This window comes from Leopardus geoffroyi, chromosome A1 (genome assembly GCF_018350155.1).
Source record: "Leopardus geoffroyi isolate Oge1 chromosome A1, O.geoffroyi_Oge1_pat1.0, whole genome shotgun sequence".
Classification (NCBI taxonomy): domain Eukaryota; kingdom Metazoa; phylum Chordata; class Mammalia; order Carnivora; family Felidae; genus Leopardus; species Leopardus geoffroyi.
In genome coordinates, this window is record NC_059326.1 from 97,770,559 (window position 1) to 97,793,630 (window position 23,072).

General features: G+C 43.6%; 1 long non-coding RNA gene across 1 annotated transcript; it reads left to right on the forward strand.

Annotated features, from left to right (window-relative positions):
- Nucleotides 1–14,137: 14,137 nt before the first annotated feature.
- On the forward strand, nucleotides 14,138–19,308 carry LOC123602269. The gene is made up of 3 exons (XR_006714432.1): nucleotides 14,138–17,717; nucleotides 17,980–18,215; nucleotides 18,937–19,308. It is a non-coding gene; the product is annotated as an uncharacterized LOC123602269 (long non-coding RNA).
- Nucleotides 19,309–23,072: the final 3,764 nt, after the last annotated feature.

Genomic DNA, 23,072 nt, shown 5'->3' on the forward strand with positions numbered 1-23,072 from the left:
CACCTCGATCTTCGCTTTTCATCCCCGTCAACATTCATGAGCCTCCGCCCTGTTTACACAGTGCTGTTGTAAACATTGCCCTTCCTCGGAGTTGTTTTCTTAGACTAAAACTTTCAGGAGTGGAATTACTTACTGGGTCAGATGGTAAGAGCGGCTTTACAGCTGGCAGGTTCCCTGTAGGCTTGTCTCACTTGGGGAGGTGAGGCGAGGAAGGCAGGTGTCAGTGTGTCCATAACGGTGAGTTTTGTCATAAAAAAACCCAAAAGTGATGGCCTTAAGCAAAGTCATTCCCTGCTGACAGCAGCAAGGCTTTCATTGCTTAGCGTTACTACGTTTTGTATCACCGAACAAGAAAAAGCAATTGAAGCAATTAAGACTCAGATGTCTGATTCAAATGAGGTGGCTGTGGCAGTAAATTGGACAAGAGGTATGTGCCCTGTGTCTGGGGGCTGGCCCCTGTTTTTGATTGGAAGTGGGTTCGTGATCAGAACATAACAGTCCTGTTCACCCAGTGTATTGTAAGAAAATCCGTAGTGTTGTGTGTTTAAGTGAGTTGAATCTTTGACTTAAAAAAATATTTTTAAGTTTATTTATTTATTTTAAGAGAGAGTGAGCAAGGATGAGCAGGGGAGGGGCAGAGAGAGTCAGAATCCCAAGCAGGCTCTACTCTGTCAGTGCAGAGTCCGATGTGGGGCTCAATCTCATGAATCGTGTGATCATGACCTGAGCCAAAATCAAAAGTTGGACGCTTAACCGACTGAGTCACCCAGTTGTCCTGACCTTTGTGAATAATCACCTGAAGCTGGGTCCAATGACAGCCAAGCCTCAACCCAAAGTGAGCCTTCACGTTTGCCCATGCCCCAACGGAGGACACATGGACAGTGAAAGTGTGTGTTACCTTTGAGTTCTGATTGGGAGATTAGAGATTGGGGTGTTGGTACCACGACTTTGTTGCCCACTGTCCCCAATGAAAATAGACCTCTCTTCTTTTTCTTCTGCCTAATTCAGAGTACTCAGTTTTATTGGCCTGTGGAGGTAAGGACACACTGGATGGAACAAATTGTTTCCCCTCACTCTTCACCCTTCAGCTTACTATGGAAGCAGTAGCAGAAATTGTTTCCCAGAGAACAATTTTCAAGACCATTAATGGATCCTCAGTCAAGGAGTATTCATTGGACTCCTAATGTGTACTGGGCATTGGAGATCCAGATGTGAACAAGGAAGACAGAATATCTGACATTATGGAGCTAGTTCCATTGAAGAGTGAATGCAATTTTATTGTTATGTCTTAAGATATTATCATTTAAAGAAATTACTATTCTTTAGCACATGTTCCATGATGTCTCAGGTTTGAATTCAATTGCATTAAAATTTTTTTTAATGTTTATTTGTTTTTGAGAGAGAGAGAGAGAGAGAGAGAGAGAGAGAGAGAGAGAAAGCACAAGCGGGGGAGAGGCAAAGAAAGCAGGCTCCAGGCTCTGAGCTGTCAGCACAGAGCCTGACACAGGACTTGAACCTACAAACTGTGAGATCATGACCTGAGCTGAAATCAGATGCTTAACCGACTGAGCCACCCAGGTGCCCCCAGTTGCATTTTTTAAATTAATTAGAGAATATATATTTGCCTAGGAGTTGTTCAAGAAATATGTATTTTGGGATACCTCTCTGACTCAGTTGGTGGAACATGTGACTCTTGATCTCGGGGTTGTAAGTTTGAGTCCCACATTGGGTGTAGAGATTATTTAAAAAATAATAATATAATCTTAAAAAAAGAAATATGAGGACACCTGGGTGCCTCAGTCAGTCAAGTGTCTGACTCTTGATTTCGGCTCAGGTCACTAACTCACTGTTTGCGAGTTCGAGCTTACAGCGTGGAACCTGCTTGGGATTTTCTCTGCCCCTTTCTTTTTATCTCAAAAATAAATAAATAAACTTAAAAAAGGAGAAATATGTATTTTTCCTACATGTGAATTGTTAGCTTCTAACTCCTTAGAGTTGACAATTAAAAAAACCTGATTTGGCAGACGGCCATGTACCTCAGAAGATGATGAATTGCGCCAGATCACCCTGGGAGACGCATGAATGTCACACCAAGAAACAAGGTCGCCCACTCCTACTTCGTGTTTATTCTACTATGCATTCGAAGCGATATCTCTAAACCTCCATCCCTATCTTTGGTACATCATCTGATTTGACTTAGACCCCTTAATTAAGCTGAATGTGGGGCGCCTGGGCAGCTCAGTCAGTTAAGTGTCTGACTCCAGCTCAGGTCCTGATCTCGCGGTTTGTGGGTTCGAGCCCCACATTGGGCTCTGTGCTGACAGCTCAGAGCCTGGAGCCTGTTTCGGATTCTGTGTCTCCCTGTCTCTCTGCCCCTCCCCCCACTCACACTCTGTCTCTCTCTCTCAAAAATAAAAATAAATATTAAAAATAATTAAAAAAAAATTAAACTGAATGGAGCTCAGAGGAGTGCTGATCTATAATGCCAGCAAGACTTTTACTCTATAAGTTTGGAATTATAGAAAATTCTCTAAAGATGAAATAGGAGAACACTGGATATTGTAGAATTACTTGGACCAGAGAAGCCCCTTTATCTTGGACATGTTTTATTTCTGATTTTCCTTGTGGGGTTGAAAACGTGCCCCTGGCTTATTCCCCTCTAGCTCCTCGATGTTTTAAAGTTCTTTCCCCTAACTTCCTTTTTACAATACCTTGGGGAGTCCTCTCTCCTGGACCATCACACCTCCTCTAATACCCAAGCAAATATCATTTTTCTTTTTCTGATAAAATCTTATAGTTGACAGTCAAGTTTTCTCTTGAATTTAATTAGGTTTATAACTCTATTATCCAGGCAAATACTTAGAGGCGTGAGACAAGGTCTGTTAATTTCAAGTTCTTTTTTATTTTTATATTTTTTTAATGTTTATTTATTTTTGACACAGAGAGAGACCGAGCATGAGCAGGGGAGGGGCAGAGAGAGGGAGACACAGAATCCAAAGCAGGCTCCAGGCCCTGAACTGTCAGCACAGAGCCCAATGCTGGGCTGGAACTCACAGACTGTGAGATCATGACCTCAGCCGAAGTCAGATGCTCAACCGACTGAGCCACCCAGGTGCCCCAAATTTCAAGTTCTATAGAGTAGCTCATCGTTTACTTCTTTGTATACCTTGAAAGTGCAGTTATTACTATTATAAATGTAATAGGGAGTTATGCCTATATCATAACTGTGGGAGTTATGCCTTTATCATTCAGCCATTCTGTAAAAATCACAGGTTTAAAATCTCCAAATGAAGTTAATTAAAACGGTTAGTTCATTTTTATTTCATACATTCAGTGACATTTAATTTAAGCACATATTCGATAATTAGACTACAACCACAAAAATTGCTCAGTCTTGTATTCTTTGTAAAGGCATTCAATTTTCTAAACTTGTGTTCGTTTTGTTTCAACTCACCAGAAAATCAGTTCACGACATAGAGAAGCAAATGAAAACTTGAGGAGTTCTTTTTTTTTTTTTTAATATTTTTAAAAGTGTATTTATTTATTTTGAGAGAGAGCAACTACAAGCAGGGGAGAGGCAGAAAGAGGGGAGAGAGAGAATCAGAAGCAGTCTCAGCGCCCGGTCAGGATGGAGCCCAATGCAGGGCTTGATCTCACAAACCGTAAGATCGTGACCTGAGCTGAAATCAAGAATCCGCTGCTTAACCTACTGAGCCGCTCAGGTGCCCTAAAACTTTACAAGCTCTGATAGTCCAATGGGCCTGTTTTCATACTTCATCTCACTTTTCTATGTCAAAGAATGAGTCTTATCATGATATTTTATCCTCAAAAGAACGTTCATTTGTCGTCAGAGTTACTGGATCTAATAACATTGACATAGTTGATTGGTGTAGTTGAAACAGGTTGTTGCTGAAATGGATTCACTAGTGTCTCTACTCTGGAACGTCTGCAGGGAACTAGGAAGAGCTGCCTGGTTTTGTGAGCCACCTTACACACTCAGGCTCATTTTTATTCCCTTTCTGACATGAAACAAACTAGCCCAGCGATAAGGAGGGGAATGGCTGCCCGTGGCTGTGAGCTCCAGTCCATTTACTGCTGGAATGAGCTGTGAGATCTGGGCATGCCACTCTCCAGGCTGGTTCCCTAGCTGTTACCAGCATGGACTAGGTCACTGCCAGAAGGTTGTCTTGCTTCAAGATTTCCAGAACCCTATGAGCATGCACTTTCCAACATTGCTTTGAAATCAAATATTTCACTTCATTGAGTAAGAATCATGCATATGTCCAGTTAAAAGCCAGTGATGAAAAGGGGAAAATGGCACAATTAAGCTGTTAGCAGTCTTGATAGGTGAAGGGGGTCAGGCCCAAGTTTTCCAGCACTCCATCACCCCTCATTAATAATTAAATCCAGAGTTTCATTCCTGCTTACAGTGAGAAATCCAGTGTCCCCACCAATGCGCCCAAGTATTCTTGGGGAGTTTTAATGGCTTTTCCAGTCACCTTTTGATATGATTTTCTGATTCCATTGGATCATAATCTCTCATTTCACCCGGCTCAGCCATTCCTTTCTACCCTGAAACTAAATTTGGAGCAGCATTCACTTTTGTTGACATTTTCTCCACACACACTCAAGGTAATTATGTGTACTGGGCAGATACCGAAACACTTGGATGAACACAGAGGGCTTACCTTACAGCTTAGCCCAGCTGGCTACTCATGGCATATACTAGACCCTCTGGCTCTTAAAAGTGCCTTGGCCATTCCCCAATGGGATGGCTCCTCTCACATCTCTGCTCACCTCTCATGCCCCTGGAAGCTCCATGCTCTCCCCCTTTATCATATCCAGTGGTTTGGCTCATTTCTCAACCAGGCCATTTGGGAGTTTCTCTTCACAGATAACAAGGATTCCATTGTACATACCTCAACAGATACATTTCTTTCCCTGAGAGGCTTCAGCATCTAGCTTACATGTATTATCTCCTTCTGGGCCACGTAAGATGGCAAGATAGGGAGAGAGGTGCATAGGAAGACCTGAGGACCCTGGGGAAAAGGATGCTGGGAAAGGGAGCAGTCTGTGCCAAGAGTTTTTCAAGCACCATCCCAGCCAGTCGTCAAAACAAACCTGTGAGGTAGATGATATGATGACCCCCATTACAAAGATGAGGAAATAGGTTTGGGGAGGTTAAATCACTTGCTCACCATCATATCACTGTCAAGTGGCAGATCTGGGATTTGGACACACATATTTTTCATTTTTCATCATGGTAAAATGCCTTATCCATTATGCTGGCGCCCCCCACTCCCGACATTATTGCATTTTATTCCTGTGATTTATGTGCAGTTGTCTTCATTTTTTTTTTTCCCAGAGAGGAAACTTTGCCAAAGTCACAGACTTAGGATGTAGTGGTGCCGGGAGTCAAACTTAGATCACTCGTCTCCTAACTGTACGTGGCACACTGCCTTGATGGGCTTTCCATTTAAAATATTCATGTATCGCAATAGCACTGCTAGGAATTTACCCAAGGGATACAGGAGTGTTGATGGATAGGGGCCCTTGTACCCCAATGTTTATAGCAGCACTTTCAACAACAGCCAAATTATGGAAAGAACCTAAATGTCCATCAACTGATGAATGGATAAAGAAGTTGTGGTTTATATATACAATGGAATACTACTTGGCAAAGAGAAAGAATGACATATGGCCTTTCATAGCAATGTGGATGGAACTGGAGAGTGTTATGGTAAGTGAAATAAGTCAGGCAGAGAAAGACAGATGCCATATGTTTTCACTCTTATGTGGATCCTGAGAAACTTAGCAGAAGACCATGGGTGAGGGGAAGGAAAAAAAAAGGTTAGAGAGGGAGGGAGTCAAAACATAAGAGACTCTTAAAAACTGAGAACAAACTGAGGGTAGATGGGGGTTGGGAGGGGAGGGTGGGTGATGGATATTGAGGTTGGGATGAGCACTGGGTTTTGTATGGAAACCAATTTGACAATAAATTTCATATTAAAAAAATATTCATGTATCCATACTCGTACTCGGGTTTAACAGGCAGAATTTTTTATAATGATTGTACTAAAAATTTGCAGACTTTATAATGAACATCACAGAGTTGATACATATGGACATTTATTTGAAAACTTGACAGAACAATAGAAAAGGAGGAAGAATACATTAAAGAAGATTAAAGATAACACTTTCAAATAGTAAAGATACCATTGGAAAAGAAATACACACACTTGGGGTTGTGAGGTATTAGGATTGTTCTAATTTTGGAATTCCAAACCCATGGATTCCAGTAAGAAATATCTTACTGTGTTCTTCCACTTGACAAAAATGAACTAGCTGGCAAGTATGAAACAATACGTTGTCATTTATGTTCATTGTTGCGACAAAAATACCAGGCTTTCATGGTCCTTTGAAATTAGTGTGCCCACAGAAACATTTTGCACCTAAAAGTTATAGAGAGAGTGGGGCACCTGGGTGGCTCAATCGGTTAAGTATCTGACTCGGTTTCTTTCGTCTAGGTCATGATCTCATGGTTCCTGAGGTCGAGCCCTGCATTGGGCTTTGCTCTGACAGGACAGAGCCTGCTTGGGATTCTCTCTCTTTCTCTGTCTCTCTCTCTGTCTCTCTGTCTCTGTCTCTCTTTCTCTCTCAAAATAAATAAATAAAATTTAAAAAAGAAGTGACAGGGTGATAGGGATATTGTGTTTTTTTAAATACTTTTTTTTTAATTTTTAAAAAATGTTTATTCATTTTTGAGAGAGAGAGAGAGAGAGAGATCGAGAATGTGAGCAGGCGAGGCACAGAGAGAGAGAGGGGGACAAGAGGATCTGAAGCAGGCTCTGTGCTGACAGCAGAGAGCCCAGTGTGGGGCTCAAACTCATGAACTGTGAGACCATGACCTGAGCCAAAGTCAGACTGAGCCACCCAGGTGCCCCTTGAGTGTTTTTTAATGAATAGCTTAATGAAGAGATTAAGAGAATTTATAATCAATAGAATCAATAGCCATATCTGTCAATATCCGTCCCACTGAATACTTGAATCCCCTTTTTAATGTACCTGGTGAGTAATTCTGCAACGTTCCTTTGCTTGGTTACCTCTAGGGATGGAGAATTCTGTTCTTCCTAAGGCAGGGGAGGGACTTCCCTTTCCATGGGGAAATGGACTAAGCTAAGTGTTATGAAGTTCAGTGCAGTGATGAAACATGCTTGTTGGATAATCTGTTGATTTGGGTGTTTGCTTAATGAAGCAGGAGAGATGAAGTTTCTTCTGTTCTGTAGAGTTGGTTCAGATCCTTTTAATGTATTTATTTATTTATTTATTTATTTATTTATTTATTTTTACATAAGTGTTTTTCCCCCCTAATGTTTATTTATTTTTGAGGGAGAGAGAGAGAGAGAAAGCAAACAGGGGAGGGGAAAAAGAGAGGGGGACAGATGATCTGAAGCAGGTTCTGTGCTGACAGCAGAGAGCCCGATGCGGGACTTGAACTCATGAACTGTGAGATCATGAGCTGAGCCGAAGTCGGACGCTTTACTGACTGAACCATCCAGGTGCCCCTCAAATCATTTTTAAATGGGAGGGAGTGTGGTCTAATGGGGGGAAAAAATACTAGACTTGCAGTCAAAAGGCCAGGCTTGGAATCAGGAGGCTGGCCTCGACTTCACACAGTTGTGGGTCTGAGGGCCAGTCCTGTGATGCCTGAGAATCCTTTACTTTATCTTGCCTTTTCTCTTGGTACATCTCATGGGGTGGTTTGAAGAGTCATGTGACAGTGAACATGAAAGTGTTTTAGTAACTTTGCCTTATGGTTCTGTGCCTTATCATTCATTAAACTGGTGTACAGGGCTCTAATTGTAGGCAGATGAGTGTGGACTTTAGTGATTCGGGTATTTTGCTTAATTATACAGGAATTGTAAAGAGCTGGAGCATTTGTGGACATGGTTGGGGAGAGGGTAGGTTCTGATGCCAGGAGGGGAATGCATATTCCTGGAGGGTCAGGTTTTTTCATAGGTAGGCGATGCTCCCAGCTTCCTTGGCCTGAAGCAGTCTGTTCCAAATTCATTCCTCAGCCCATGGGGAACCTCCACAGCTTATTCTTGGTTCCCCTAAGGGCTGAGGTTGTAATCTGATTCCAGCAGCTAGATAGTGGCTGTAGGACCCCACCCATCTCTTTTCACCTTTCAAGGGGGAGGCTTTGTTGCTCACCTGATACTGATGGGTCTGCCAGATGGGGCAGATGTCTGGGACTCAGCCATTACCTGCCTACTTCCTGTCATTGGCGGCTTAGTTTTCTCAACACTGTGTTGTGCTTTTGGATTGGATTGACCCAATACCAAAACACTTCTTAAAAAATGCCTCTGTTTTCTAGACTTTGGAGACACTACATGTTAGATCAGTGGGTCTCAAAATATGGTCTGGCGGACCACAATATCAGTCAGCATCTGCGTATGTGTTCGAGAGGCAAGTTCTGGAGCCCCACTTCAAACCCCCTGAGTCAGAAACTCTGGGAGTAAGGTCCAGCAATCTATGTTTTAACAAGCTCCCCAGGGGATTGTGATGCACATTAATATTTGAGCACCCTGTCCCGGACGAAGTCTGGTTACCCTCTGTGCAGGCAGATAAGGTCACTTTACCTCCTCCTCTTCCTGTCCTTCTTCTAGACAAAAGTTTTCTGCTGGGACACCTGGTGGCTCCATTGGCTAAGCGTCCTTCTCTTGGTTTCAGCTCAGGTCGTGATCTTGTGGTTTCTTGGGGATCTGCGCTGGCAGCATGGAGCCTGCTTGGGATTCTCTCTCTCCCTCGCTCTCTGCCCCTCCCCAACTCATGCCATCTCTGCCTCTCTCAAAAATAAGCAAATTAACTTAGAAAAAAGTTTCTGCCTGGTGTCACCTTTTACCATCTACCAGCCTACTGCTAAACTCCACCCAAAGATCACCATGGTGTCTACATAGAAATAGTCTGGGTTAAATAAGATGACCACAAGAGCATAGCAAGCCACATGTTCCGGTGCTGTGATTTACAGGTATCCATCCCGATCTGCATTGCTCTGCAATGGCAAATAACATACAGTTTTCTCACAAACTAAAGAGATGCCACTTGGGTGTGGGGTGGAGAGGGTGGAGGGGCTTTAGGGATGGGAAGTCAGTTAGGATATTACCCCGTGTCATGCTCAGGATAGCTTTCCTTCTTTTCTCCTCCTCTTTTCCCTTCTAATTTTGTTTTACTTGCTTTCTACAGGAACGGATGAGCAGTTTGACAGTGTTATTAGCTAATGAAAAGAAGACCGCATTACCTTATTTATGGACTTAGGGCGTTAATATCCAGAGGTTTAAATGGGAAAGGTGAGGTAGGTCTTCATGACTGCTACTTAATTTCTTCAGGAATACCTAAGTGGGAGCTACAATACATCTTTGTTTAGCGGCTTTGGTTTTCATTAAATTTAATTAACTCTCCCAGAAGCTTTAAATTTAGGGCAACTTCAAAATGCAGGTGGCTTCTGTTAAGTATAATTATATTCTGTTTATAGCTGCCGTGGAATGGGGAAGCTGGGCTGTCAGACCCAAAGCCTTTAACAGGCTCTCTAGTGTTTCAGGTTCAGAGAGTCCCATTTCCAAGCCCAGCCTGCCTGCCTGTCTTCTCACCTTCCTCTCTTCCTCCCTCCCCTTGTGCAGAAGGCTTAGGCTAATGTAAACTTAACAAAACCCGCCCAGTTATACTTACAACCTTACTAAAAAGTCAAGGTCAACATTACAGGGATGGTTTTGTCAGAAGGGCTCTAAGCCCAGCTGTTGATCCCTGGGGCAGGTAGGGGTCCTTGAGTTCACCAGATTCTGTGTCGAAAGAACCAAGTGGCCACCAGCACTGGAGAGGATGAGACAGAGATCTGGGCTGCCTTCATGGCAAACACCAACTGCTAGGGAATGGAGACTTAGGTGCACAGATGGCCCTCACCTTCTGTTGGACCCTTTGCCTTTGAACTAAATGTATCCTTTTATATCTGGATTGATTCATTTATCATGTTTTTTAAATTTACTTTTGATAGACAGCAAGAGCAAGGGAGGGACAGAGAGAGAGAGAGGAGAGAGAGAGGAGAGAGAGAGAGGAGAGAGAGAGGAGAGAGAGAGAGAGAGAGAGAGAGAGAGAGAGAGAGAGAGAGAATCCCAAGCAGGCTCTGTGATGTCAGCGCAGAGCCCGACACAGGGCTCAAACTCACGAACCCTGAGATCAGGACCTGAGCTGAAATCACGAGTTGAACACTTAACCGACTGAGCCACCCAGGTGCCCCTATACCTGGATTTTGAAAGGACCACGCAAATTTGTCACACAGGTAGTGCACTAGCATGACAGAAAGCCTTCTGATGTAAGCATCAGTGTCCCCCAAATGACAAACCGAGTCACAGAAGGAATTTGCTCCAGGTCAGTTTTCTGCACCCTCACCTATGTGCAGTCCTGCAAACTGAAGTGCATTTAGGGAGGGGTAGGGAGGACAAAGTGTTCTTAAACAGTACGCAAAACCTGCCCTTCCTCACTCTGTCACGTTCATGGGAAATGAGCTCCTTCTCAGAGATGCCAGAACAGGTGCGCTGGGTCTGTAATTCAGCTGATTTGGGATCAGCGTTTTCTCCACCTAGCCGAGAGCATAATGTATCATTGCAAAGATAATGAGAAAAGGTAGGAGTTTGATGAAGTCCAAAGTGTTTTGGTTCTCTTGATAGAAACTACCCTTCCTTGGGTCTGAACTCGGATGATCTAGGTCGATTCGATTTTGTCGGAAGCAAACAATTTTCTTGTAAATTTGCAAGCAGATGCTGTCCCTATTCATGTCCATTTTATTTGATTCCAGCTGTACTCCCGTGAACATTTAATGACATGCATAATTGTTACTGTGATCTGTGGTCACTGGGGATAAGTGTCAGGCAGTTGAATAAATCATTGTGATTAGTGCTAATTACCAAATGTTCCTAAGTTTTGTTTCTCTTTTACAGTTGTTTGGTATCTACAGTCAGCGATGCTATAACCGATTTTTCAGTATTACCAGTTTGCCTGTTATCCACGCAAAATAAAAACATGTCTCTTCTTTCAGGATTGAATATGAAACTGGATGCCAGATGATATCTAGGAATTTTATTAAGGGCAGCCGTGGTGTTCTCTTATGTAAGAAAATGTGCTGGGATGTCTGGGTGGCTCAGTTGGTTAAGTGACCGGCTCTCCATTTTAGCTCAGGTCATGATCTCATGGTTCGTCAGTTCCAGCTCCGTGTCGGCCTCTGTGCTGACAGCACGGTCCCCTGCTCACACTTGCTCACTCTCTCTCAAAAATAAATAAACATTTAAAAGAAAGTGTCCTTCTGTTAGAGAAATGACACACTGAATTACGTAGGGTCGAAGAGATAAGAGTTGATGATACTGTTCTGTTTTTTGTGCACATTTGAACATTTTCATAAAAAAAGGTAGTCCCCTCATATATGTAAGTGTAGTGCAAAGCCAATGCATCTCATCCTCCCAGATATCAGGTTCCAGTCACAGCCCTCCTTCCAAAGGTGGCCAGTAATGCTGGCTCAGTCACACCCCCTTTTTAGGAAACTGCCCTGTTCACAGTTCTTGATATCCTTAATTATAGGCTATAGCCTTTTTCATTATGCCTCTTTTTTAAAAAATTTTTTTAATGTTTATTTTTGAGGGGGCTAGAGAGAGAGAATGGGGGTGGGGCAGACAGAGAGGGGGACAGAGGATCTGTGCTGTCCACAGAGGCTGACTCAGGGCTCGAATTCATGAATGGTGAGATCATGACCTGAGCTAAAGTTGGATGCTTAACCAAATGAGCCACCCAGGCGCCCCTCATTACCCTGACTTCTTGGACACAGTAAGTTGAGGTAAAAGGCTATATTGTGGCCTTAGATCTAAGCTGTGTTTTCCAACTCTGTTTATAAGAAGCTGCTCATTTAGGGGAATCACTGGATATTTGTGTAATCCAACGAAAGGCATTGATCCAGTGACCTGCCACCCTCTGTCCAGTTTGAAAAGATGAGTAAGGAGTCCTGGGAAATGCTGGGGGTCCTCCTGAGTTTTTGTGATAACAAGAGACACCCTGTGTGTCCTAATGGGCCCAGGATCCTGGCATCTGGTGTGGCACTGGTGTGTGTAGGAAAGGACAAGTTGTGTTTTTTCTTTATGTTTATGTTTATTTTTTTATTAAAAATTTTTTTTGAATGTTTATTTCCTTTTGAGAGAGTGAGACACAGTGCAAGCAGGGGTGGGGCAGAAAGAGAGGGAGACACAGAATCCGAAGCAGGCTCTAGGCTCTGAGCTGTCAGCACAGAGCCTGAAGTGGGCTTGAACTCACGAGCCATGAGATCATGATTTGAGCTGAAGTCGGACGCTTAACCGACTAAGCCACATAGTTGCCCCCATGTTTATTTACTTTGGGAGAGAGAGAGAGCACATGTAGGGGAGGGACAAAAAGAGAGGGCGACAGAGGATCTGAAAGGGGGCTCCGCGCTGACAGTAGCGAGCCTGAGGCAGGGCTTGAACTCATGAACCCGCAAGATCATGACCTGAGCCGAAGTGGGACGCTCAACCAACTGAACCACCCAGGCGCCCCAAGGCATGCTCTTGACATTCAGGCTGAACCTGTATGGCAGTTGGGATATTTGTGCTGCAGAACAAGGGCTCCAGTCCCTCAGGTGCCACTTTCCTCTGGCTCTTGCTCCCACCTACCATATCCCTTCTATTTCCGGGAAACAATTCTCAACCATTCCCTGAAAATTTGCCCTCCAACTACTTGCTGCTGGCCAAAACAGCAGTATTGAGAGAGGGTACCACAATCTGTCCTCAGTGATTAAGTGCATAAAAGCGAACACCTGGCTGGGATGAAGCATTGGAATTCATTTACCTTGAAGTATAATCAGTCAAAAAAATTAAGTGGTGATATGAGAGGTTTTCTAATGAGAGGGAAGAAGGTGGTGGGGAGGGTGCCTGGCAAGCAGAAGAGGCCGCTCAGGACTCACTCCGGTCTGTGCCTGGACTAACAAAGGGCCTTCCTTCCTTCTGTGGCCTTGACGAAGGCAAGGAAGACCCCAAGGGGAACGGTGACCCTTGCTTTTGAAGCCAGGAGGCTCCCTGCTACATTTGCCTGAAGGAGATGAATTTCATTGCTCTGCAGTGTTAGGTTTTCTTTCTCCAAATGTGAAGGGGGAAGAAGCCTCTTAGCTTCAGAGAAGACAGGCAGCCATAACCAGAGAGCAGCCAACATGGCTGACGTGTTTTCCATGGACTTAGGAACCAGGGTGACCACCTCATTTTGGATAGTAGAACAGTTGGGTTCTCCTCTCTGACTCTGTGATGTCAAGTCGGGGGGCTGCACAACTGAACTGGGCCACACAAGGTCTTCTTATTTATGGTTTGAAATTCTTGCCCCGTGCCATAAATCAATTGTAGTCGTTAATATGTTCTGGCATTGTTTTCAATCATTATGTTGGTTGTGAGAAGATAATTCAGAGGGTTTGTTGTGGGGGGTGGTGATGGTGTTTGTTTGCTTGTTTAATGTTTACTTTTGAGAAAGAGACAGAGTGCAACGGGGGAGGGGCAGAGAGGGAATGAGACACGGAATCCGAAGCAGACTCCAGGCTTCAAGCTGTCAGCACAGAGCCTGATACGGGGCTCGAACTCACGAACTTTGAGATCATGACCTGAGCCAAAGGCAGACCTTTAACCCTTAGCCAAATGAGCCACCCCGTGCCCCTCGTGTTTTTTTTTTTTTCTCCTGCCCTTAGGGAGTTCACAGTTTATTTTATTGTTATTATTATTATTATTATTTTTGATAGAGAGGGAGAGAGAGTGAGCATTCAGGGAAGGGCAGAGAGAGGGAGAGAAAGAATCCCAAGCAGGCTCCACACTGTCAGCGCAGAGCCTGATGCAGGGCTCAAACTCACAAATGGTAAGATCATGACCTGAGCCAAAATCAAGAGTCAGTTGCTTAAATGACTGAGCCAACTGGTGTTTGTCTTTTTTTTTTTTTTTTTTTGAGACAGAGACACACACAGAGTGTGACTGGGGGAGGGACAGAGAGAGAGGGAGACACAGAATCTGAAGCAGGCTCCAGGCTCTGAGCTGTCTGCACAGAGCCTGACGTGGGGTTTGAACCCGGGAACCAGGAGATAATGACCTGAGCCTAAGTCAGACCCTTAACTACTGAGCCACGCAGGCACCCCACCAGGTGTTTGTCTTTAATAAAGATTATCCATGACTTCTCCCCAAACTATCCCAAGGTAATCAGCACATAATTTTGCTCGATGATGAAAATAGCAGTGCCCTGTGAAACCTCTTTTGTGCCAGGGACTCTAAGTGAGCTGAAGCTATATTGTGAGTGCATCTGTAAATGGCTGGGCCTGAACAGGAATAAATTAAGGGGACTGTCAGGGGGATGTGAATTCCAGTCACATTACCCCCTCTTCTAGCCTCATCCAGCCTTTATTGCAGCCGTGAGCTCATTGAGTGCATGGTTTTGCCTTTCTGAATTGTTCACAAGCTATTAAAGTGTTTGTAATAGTGGAAGCCAATATCAGATACTTCTCCATCCTATGAGTTTGGTGTCACTTGAAAATGTGCAGGGACTTCTGGAATTGCTAGTTTATGTCGAACCCTTAAAAGGGCTTGTGCTTTTAGAGGAATCTAAATAGTCAGGAGACTATTAGTCAGGAATCCTGACCTGGTGAGCAGTTTTCATCTGCTTTCAGAATATGACTAAAGTTTTTCTTCAGCAGGCTTTATCAGAGTCAGAAGATATGTGGTAATAAAGCCGTGATACTGAGACAAGGGTAACAACAGTCCAATAGTGAAGCAGAGGGAGTCTGGAAAATTCTGGAAATCTAGGTAAGGGAGGAAGGTCCAGAATCTAGAAGGCCAGGAAATCTGCCAGATTTGGCAAGTGGTTTACAAAATCCATCATATCTCGAAGTAGGCCGCCAACGAGTTTTTGATGGTGTTACCTGTTTTTCCAATCTTTTCAGTCTTTGCAATTGGTATGTGTTGAGAAAGGTTAGTATCTTTCCAGATAAGAGGTTAATGCCATGGGATTTATGCAGTGGTTTCCAAATTATGGTCATTGCACAAGCATTGTCTTTACCATCCGGTTCATTGTTGGAAATGCAAGTTCTTGGGCCTGGTCGGACCTACTGACTCAGCAGTCTGTGTTAACAAGTTTCCAGGTGATTCTGAGGCATGGTCAGGTCACAGCACCACCCCGTCTCCATGCCTTCAGTGGATTCCAGCCCCAGGAAGGTGGGATTTCCAGAACTCTTTGGTGAGAGGTGGTGGAGATCAGAGCCTGGTCTTCAAGCTCTTTTAGTAGCAAATGCGTATGTGGCCAATTGAGCTGGGGTGGTACAATTCGGCCACAAAGCCAACCACAATTTTTTGTTTTTTTTTTTCTAAAGCTCTGGAAGGTATCTTGCCTCTTTTAGTATAAAATACTCCTGAGCCTAAGAAGGGCAGTACTGACTTCATAAGGCAAAGGAAAAAGGGCAATTCTGGGAAACACCAAGATACATACCTGACTCATGGTGATTAAGTTGACAACATGAACATCACTGGGCCCCAGGGGGAACTTATGTGATGATATTAAATGAAAATGTATCCAAATGATTGTGCATAAAAATTAAATATGGATGGATAGTTACCATGAAACTGTTGAATTTCAGGAAAGGCAATTTTCGTTTGCAGAAATTACATTTTTAACTCTATGGCGGCTCAGAGGCAACATCAGGAGACTATAAGCATCATGGGAGCTTTGCCCATGTAGCCTGGGATCGGTTGTAATGGGTCCGAAGTGAGAATCAAATTATATAAAAATGGAATGTGAAACCTGTCTTGCAAATCATTATATTTGTGTAGTCCTTCAGATTAAGATGAATTCATTAGGTAATGCAAGGAATTCTAGTTGGGATATGGAATTTTATGACTATTCTCCTTTATAAATGTAACCAGAATGGATTAGGTGGCCACTGGGTAGACATAAGTGTAATAATGTTCTCTTTAGTGAAATAGCTTGCGGAAGAATCAGTTGCCTTAGTATGAAGGGCGAGGAAGCTTTTGGACCACAGACTTACACCAACATGAAATGATCCAAAATTAAAAACAAACTATACCTCAAGCCAAACTCAAGGCTTTCTGAAAAATGAGAACCCTTATATGCATAATGGAGAAACCATCTATAAAACTAAAAATATCACCTTGGGGATGCCTTACCTTTGGGATATGAGGCTCTCAATCTTTTAAAATTACCCCTTCCCTTGCATGGATATTATATGCTGAAGAAAATTAGAGAACTCTTTCTGGCTGATTGGCTTCCCTCTCAGGCTATCCTGAAAGGTGAAATTATTTTTTAGAAGGCTGGATATAATATCAGACACCGACTAACAAAAGAGTTTCTCAACTCCTCATGTGTCTCCTCTATGACTGATCCTTCCCATTATATCTTTCAGAAATAAATTGTGACTTAGATTTCCATGTGTCATTTTTGTAAACAATAGTCTATTAAATCTTTTAATAAAATATGTGCTGGCTGCTACTAGAAAAAACTGGAGTAATACATCTTCCTTGGAGTTCTAGTGAGGGTTCTTTTATGTTAATAGTGTTCTTTTTAACAAATGAAGCTTCAGGGTAAAACTCCATTCAGTAACACCTATGGGAAATAAATGATAAGCAATAAACCGTAATCAGAAATGCAATCAGAAAACAGGGAAACAGGCTGGCTTTTAACTTAAAGCTGGTTTTTTACCTCATAGGACATAAGCTGATCCAGGAAAGCTGGAGATATACGTCTATATGTAGTTATTAAATTAGGCAAGAGCACCTCTTCCTATAGCAGGCCAAAGTCTTTATAATTTACAGTAAGGTAAGAACACCTTCATTATGTTTAAAAAAGTTTTTTGAATGTTTTATTTATTTTTGAGAGACACAGACAGAGTGCAAGCGAGGGGAGGGGCAGACAGAGAGGGAGAAACACACACACACACACACACACACACACACACACATAGAAAAGATTACCTTAATATCTCCCAATAACATGAACTTGATACACTGAGCTTGGTGATGTATCCTGCCCTTGTTCTCAAATGGCTGTGGGCTCAAGTTTGATCTTTTCTGGGGCCATTGTGTGGGAGTGAGACTGAGGTAGGGCAGATGCAGGCAACTGCTGAAGAGGCCTGAAAGGGAGCAGGCATCTCTTTAGCCCAAATCTGCAGCATTGGGCAACCAGAGACATTTCTGGAATTGCTGGCAGTGACCTGAAAGTTTTGGCCAGCCTTGGGTCCCAGAAGTATTCTGCTGTGTATTTAAGCCAGAGCAGACAATTACCACTAGATGGCATCACATTGCAGCGAGCCGGGTAAGTGTGAACTTTGTAACGTTGCCCCTCTCAGCCCCTGGTTGTGCAGGCTTGCCCCCAACATCTGGTTCACCTTGCAATTCAACAGCTCTGTGCTTACACAATGGATTTCTTTTGTTTGCACTCTACTTATCCAATTATGGGATTTTCTCTCCTATAGGCAAGGGAACTTAAAACAGATGAAATGGGTATGTTCCTTGAAAAACATAAAATGGCAGAACTAGTGCAAATATAGAACACTTGAATAGAACCATCAATATTAAACAAATATTTCAGGAGGCTTCCCCTCCCTGGGACCCCAGGCTCAAGTTGGTTTACAGGTAAGTTCTACCAAACTTCCAAGAAACAGTTCATTTCTAACTCCTCCTAGATGTTCCAGAGAGTAAAAACTGCCCAGCTCATTTTATGGATCTAGAGTAATGAACAAGATTCACACTGTGTGTGTGGGGAGTGCACCCCTCTGCAGGGATGTGGGGTTTCCTTAGTACCAGCTGGACTCTTGGAGCCTGGGTGATGCCCACTGTGCCCAAAGATGTGCCACAAGGCTGCCAGATCCTTCCATTGTCCCTTCTCTCCCTCTAGCTCTCCAGAAGACTAGAGCTCTGTATGCTCTGGATTGGAGACCTCGAGGGGTAAGTGGGGACCGCTGATGAACAAGGGGAGTGGTCCTCTGACGGTGAAGCTGGGCCATGAAAAGAGGTACCTGAAGCCTGGGAACCACCAAATATCAGACCTGGGAGGGACCACAGAGACCACAGTTTCCAGATTATTGCACCATCACCTCTCTGAACAGGCTGAGTGAATGTCCTCTTCACTAGGTGAGGTTGTAACTACCTGTTAGCCACTCTCTCCTAGGACAGCTGGGACAGAAAGTCCTTCCTGGGACTGAGCTGAAATCTACTTCTCTGGGGACTAACCAGAGAACATGATCTGTCTGGTTGAGGCGCTAACCCGGGAAGTGAACAGCAACCAGCTGGGAAAAAAAGAGACTTCGGGTCTGTGGTGCAGAGGTTACACAACCAGCGCTAAATCTGTGCTGGCTTTCACACACCTGGGGCTTGAAGCAGATGGAAACAGATCAAGGACGTGTAGGGTCCTGACCACAGGAGCCAATGGCAGCTGGGTTTGCTGCTTTGCATACACCTGCTGTTGCTGGATAGCACAGGGTATGAATGTGAGAGGCTTCTCTATTACATAGCTGTCTCCCCTTATCCGCGGTGTTACTTTCTGCGGTTTCAGTTACTCTCGGTCAACAAAGTCCAGAAGAAGATGGTCCTTCTTCTGACAGCAGTATACGTAGCCGAATGCTACATCACAAAGCCTGTGTCATTCACCTCGATTCATTTTACTGCACACGCATGGTATCGTCTCACGTGGTTCCGAGAAGAAGGCTGAGTATAGTACAATAAAATATTTTGAGAGGGAGAGACCACATCCACATAATTTTTATTGCAGTATGTTGTTATAATTGTTCTATTTTATGATTAGATGTTGTTAATCTCTGACTGTGCCTAATCTATAAATTAAACTTTATCATAGGTGTGTATGTAGAGGAAAAAACGTAGCCCATATAGGATTCAGTACTGTCTGCGGTTGCTGGCATCTACTGGGAGTCTTGGAACATATTCTCCACCGATAAGAGTGAACTGCTGTCCAGATATCGTTCTCTATCAGTCCATGGAGAGGGATTCCCGCCAGAAAGACTGTATCTAGGAATTAACTTATTCAAGATTATGCACACGCTCTATGGAGACAAGTTTAAAATGTAAGTAAAGGACATAGAGGATGATCTGAGTAAATGGAGAGACATTTCATGAGATGACTTAAACATGAACATGGTGATTCTTCATATATTATCTGTGATTTCAATTCAATCCCAATAAAAAATTTCATTTGGATTTTTTTTTCGATCAACTTTATAGGCTTTACTCTGAAATTTATACAGAATAATTAAATTCCACAAATAGTGAGCCAGTCTCTTTAAAAAAAATTTCTTAGGGGTGCCTGGGTGGCTCAGTTGGTTAGGCATCCAACTTCGGCTCAGGTCATGATCTCACAGTTCGTGGGTTTGAGCCCCCCGTCAGGCTCTGTGTGGACAGCTCAGAGCCTGGAGCCTGTTTCAGATTCTGTGTCTCCCTCTCTCTCTCTGCCCCTCCCGTGTTCAGGTTCTGTCTCTGTCTCAAAAATAAATATTAAAAAAAATTTTTTTTAATGTTTATAGTTTAGAGAGAGAGAGAGAGAGAGAGAGAGAGGAGCAGAGAGAGAGGGAGACACAGAATCTGAAGCAGGCTCCAGGCTCTAAGCTGTCAGCCCAGAGACCGACACGGGGCTCGAACCCACAAACTGTGAGATCGTGACCTGAGCTGAAGTTGGACACGCAACCGACTGAGCGCCCCTACCCTTGTAACAATTTTTAAGTGTACAGTAGAGTACTGTTAACTATGTGCACAATGTTGTATGGCAGATGTCCAGAAGTTTTTCACAGTAAGCCAATGTTGACAGGGAAGAGTAAGAGGGGTAACATTCCCTGGGCAGATATTAAGACAGACTCCAGAGCCATAGTAATTAAGCCAGTGTGGTACTGGTACAAGGACAGACCAACAGATCAATGCGATAGGAGGAACAGCTTAAAACAGACTCATACACTGATTGGAAGGTGATATAATATGAAGGTTGCACCCTAAGTCAACGGGGGAAAGGAAGGGCTGTGTAATAGATGCTACTGGAAAATGAGGCTCATTCTATGGAAAAAAGAACACTGACCTTGTCATCACACCACACACAATGGTAGCTTCCAGATGAATCAAAAATCTAAATAGGAGAGCTGAAATGATACAGTTGTTTGAAGAAAAGGTAGGAAAATTTATTGTGACCTTAGGTAGGGAAGGATTTATTAAGTAAAGCTTCAGATGTAAAATCCATACCAAAAAAAGTTGATTTTCAGGACATCTGGGAAATGTTATTACAAAGATCAGAATAGACTAGAAATAAAGTGGTGAATGCCCACAAGGGATTGATACCTAGAACACAGAGAATGCCTGCAAATTAACAGGAAAAAGATACAAACTCTAGTGGAAAATGGCAAGGTATTACAGGAAAGAAAAATTTACAGAATACCTGCAAAATTCTACAAGGACATACGCAAAGAAAAGAATATATATGGTTATCTTTGAAGAGGAAGAGAAGAGTGGGATTTAAAACCATATACATGTGAATAAACAGTAAAAAGTGTTCATTTAGATAAGCAGGTGCGGAGGCTTTTCGGACTAGTGAACGGAGTGTCACCAAGTGAGAAGCATGGTGAACTGAGTCTTCTCTGAAGGAGACTCAAAGAGAAAAAAGAGAGTTGCAGATACCTGTTCCTTTAAGCTTCAAGCCTACCCCACCTGCCTGGTTTTATTCCTTGAAATCATGTAAACACCTTCCCTTTAGATCATCGGGTAGCCTCAGAAGCTGTCTTGATTACTGGAAGGAATGGATATAGGGCACCTGGCAAAGGGCATAAATTCAAACGTGTGTTTCCTTTTGCCATTTTATTTACTTATTTTTTATTTTATTTTATTTTTTTATTTTAGAGAGAGAGCAATGGGTGAGTGGGGGAGAGGAAAAGAGGGAGGGAGAAAGACACAGAGAATCTTATGCAGGCTCCGTGCAGAGCCCGACTCACAGCTCGGTCCCATGATGGTGAGATGTTGACCTGAGCGGAAATCAAGAGTTGGATGCTCCGAGCAACCCGGCCCCTTCTCTTGCCATTTTAATGTTGTCTTTTTCAGTGGCTTTTCTGCCAACACTTCTTTACTGAAGACCTTTAAAAATCGATCATCATCGGGGTCTTTCTCCTCTGTTTACCTCCATCTATTTTGAAGGATGGTCATGATAGAGCTCTACTACAGGTGTGTCTCCTGAGTGCCCCTTTTTCTGGGGATCACACGTCTATGAACGCAGCCTGGGACAGCATGAGCAAAGTGGACAGCCACGTCCTCCTGATGATTCATATCAAGATCCTGGCCCCACCCCGCCATCGCTGTGCTGGACGTCCATCCCGGAACTCATGCTGCTAAAACCCTTTCTCCCCCATCTTCTCCTCTCACAGGTGTTTCTTTAATTAAGTAAAAGACAGGATGCAGATACATGTTGGGTTTTATTTTGTGAAATTTGGCCTCACCTTTGCCTTCAGCTTGTCAGTTGTGCTCTCACAGAAGTTCCTCTGGGTTTGTACCCTTCCCGAATTCCATATATGTGTTGTGTGGATTTCCGTGGCCCTTGTGAGCACAGCGAGCAAGGACAAATTGGTGGATGTTATGGAAAGGGAGGTTGAGCCTCAAGGTAAGGAAAAGCCTTTAAAAATCAGAATGGTCTCAACATGGAATGGATTTCCATGGAAGGTTAGGGAATTTCCTTTAAAAATTTTTTTAAAATAGTTATTTATTTTTGAGAGAGAGAGAGAGAGAGAGAGAGAGAGAGAGAGAGTGTGTGTGTGACAGGGACGGGCAGAGAGAGAGGGAGACACAGAATCTGAAGCAGGCTCCAGGTTCCGAGCTGTCAGCACAGAGCCCGATGCCGGGCTCGAACTCATGAACTATGAGATCATGCCCTGAGCTAACGTCAGTTGCTCAACTGACTGAGCCACCCAGGTGCCCCAGGTTAGGGAATTTCTTGTCACAAGAGGTGTGTCAGATGTGCCTGCTTGATCAAGGTGTGGATGGTGGAGTCCAGGGACCGTGGACCCTCCTGACACATTAGCATCATCTGGAGAGGTTTTGGTACCCTCCCCCCAGTGCTTGTCCCCTGCCCTCAGATATTCTTATGTAATTGGTTTGGCATGGGAGTAGACATCACTTTTTTTTTTTTTCCACCAAGCTCTCTGGGTGATTCCAATGTGCCCCATAGCTGAGAGCATCTTAAAAAAAAAAAAAAAAAAGAGGGGTGCCTGGGTGGCTCAGTTGGATAAGTGTCTGACTTAGGCTCAGGTCATGATTTCATGATTCATGAGTTCAAGCCCCGGAGTCTGCTTGGGAGTCTCTTTCTACCTCTGCTTTTGTGTCCCTCTCTCTCTCTCACAATAAAGAAGTAAATAAAACATAAAAAAAAAAAATGAAAGGGAATTTCAGGTTAGGGAGTTTGGGTCTAACAACAGAAAGTTCTTCTCTGAAGTGATAGTATTTTAAGTTCCTATTTGGTATGAGGATTGTGCTCAGGTGCTTTTTGAGGCCAACTTGCTCTTCCTCACCTGTTTTCCTTCATCCGGGCTGTGTCCCGAGGCCACCTGGAGCTGTCTTTGTGGAAGGAGGGAGCTTGCCACTCTTGAGGCTGCTCTGACTTGGGCTGCTGGTTTTTGCTCCCTTGGCGACGGATGGCCTGAAAGTGCCCTCTTACCTTCCCGCACTGGAAATCACAGCACTCTCTCCGAAGGGACAATTTTCTGTGGAATTGGCTATTTAACTAGCAGCTCGAGATTGAAGAAAACACGTTTCACTGTGGAAAGGCCATCGACAGTAGGCGTGAGTGTACAATTTTCTTTTTTGGGGGTGCATATGCGGAACGGGTTTAGTAAATCCCAGATTCCCGTTTTCTTAGGCAATTGGAAAAGACATTAAGGCATGACGACAAGGTCCTCCATCTGGGGGCACCTGTTAATTATTTGCAACCTGCAAGGACAAAGATAAGTTTGGGAA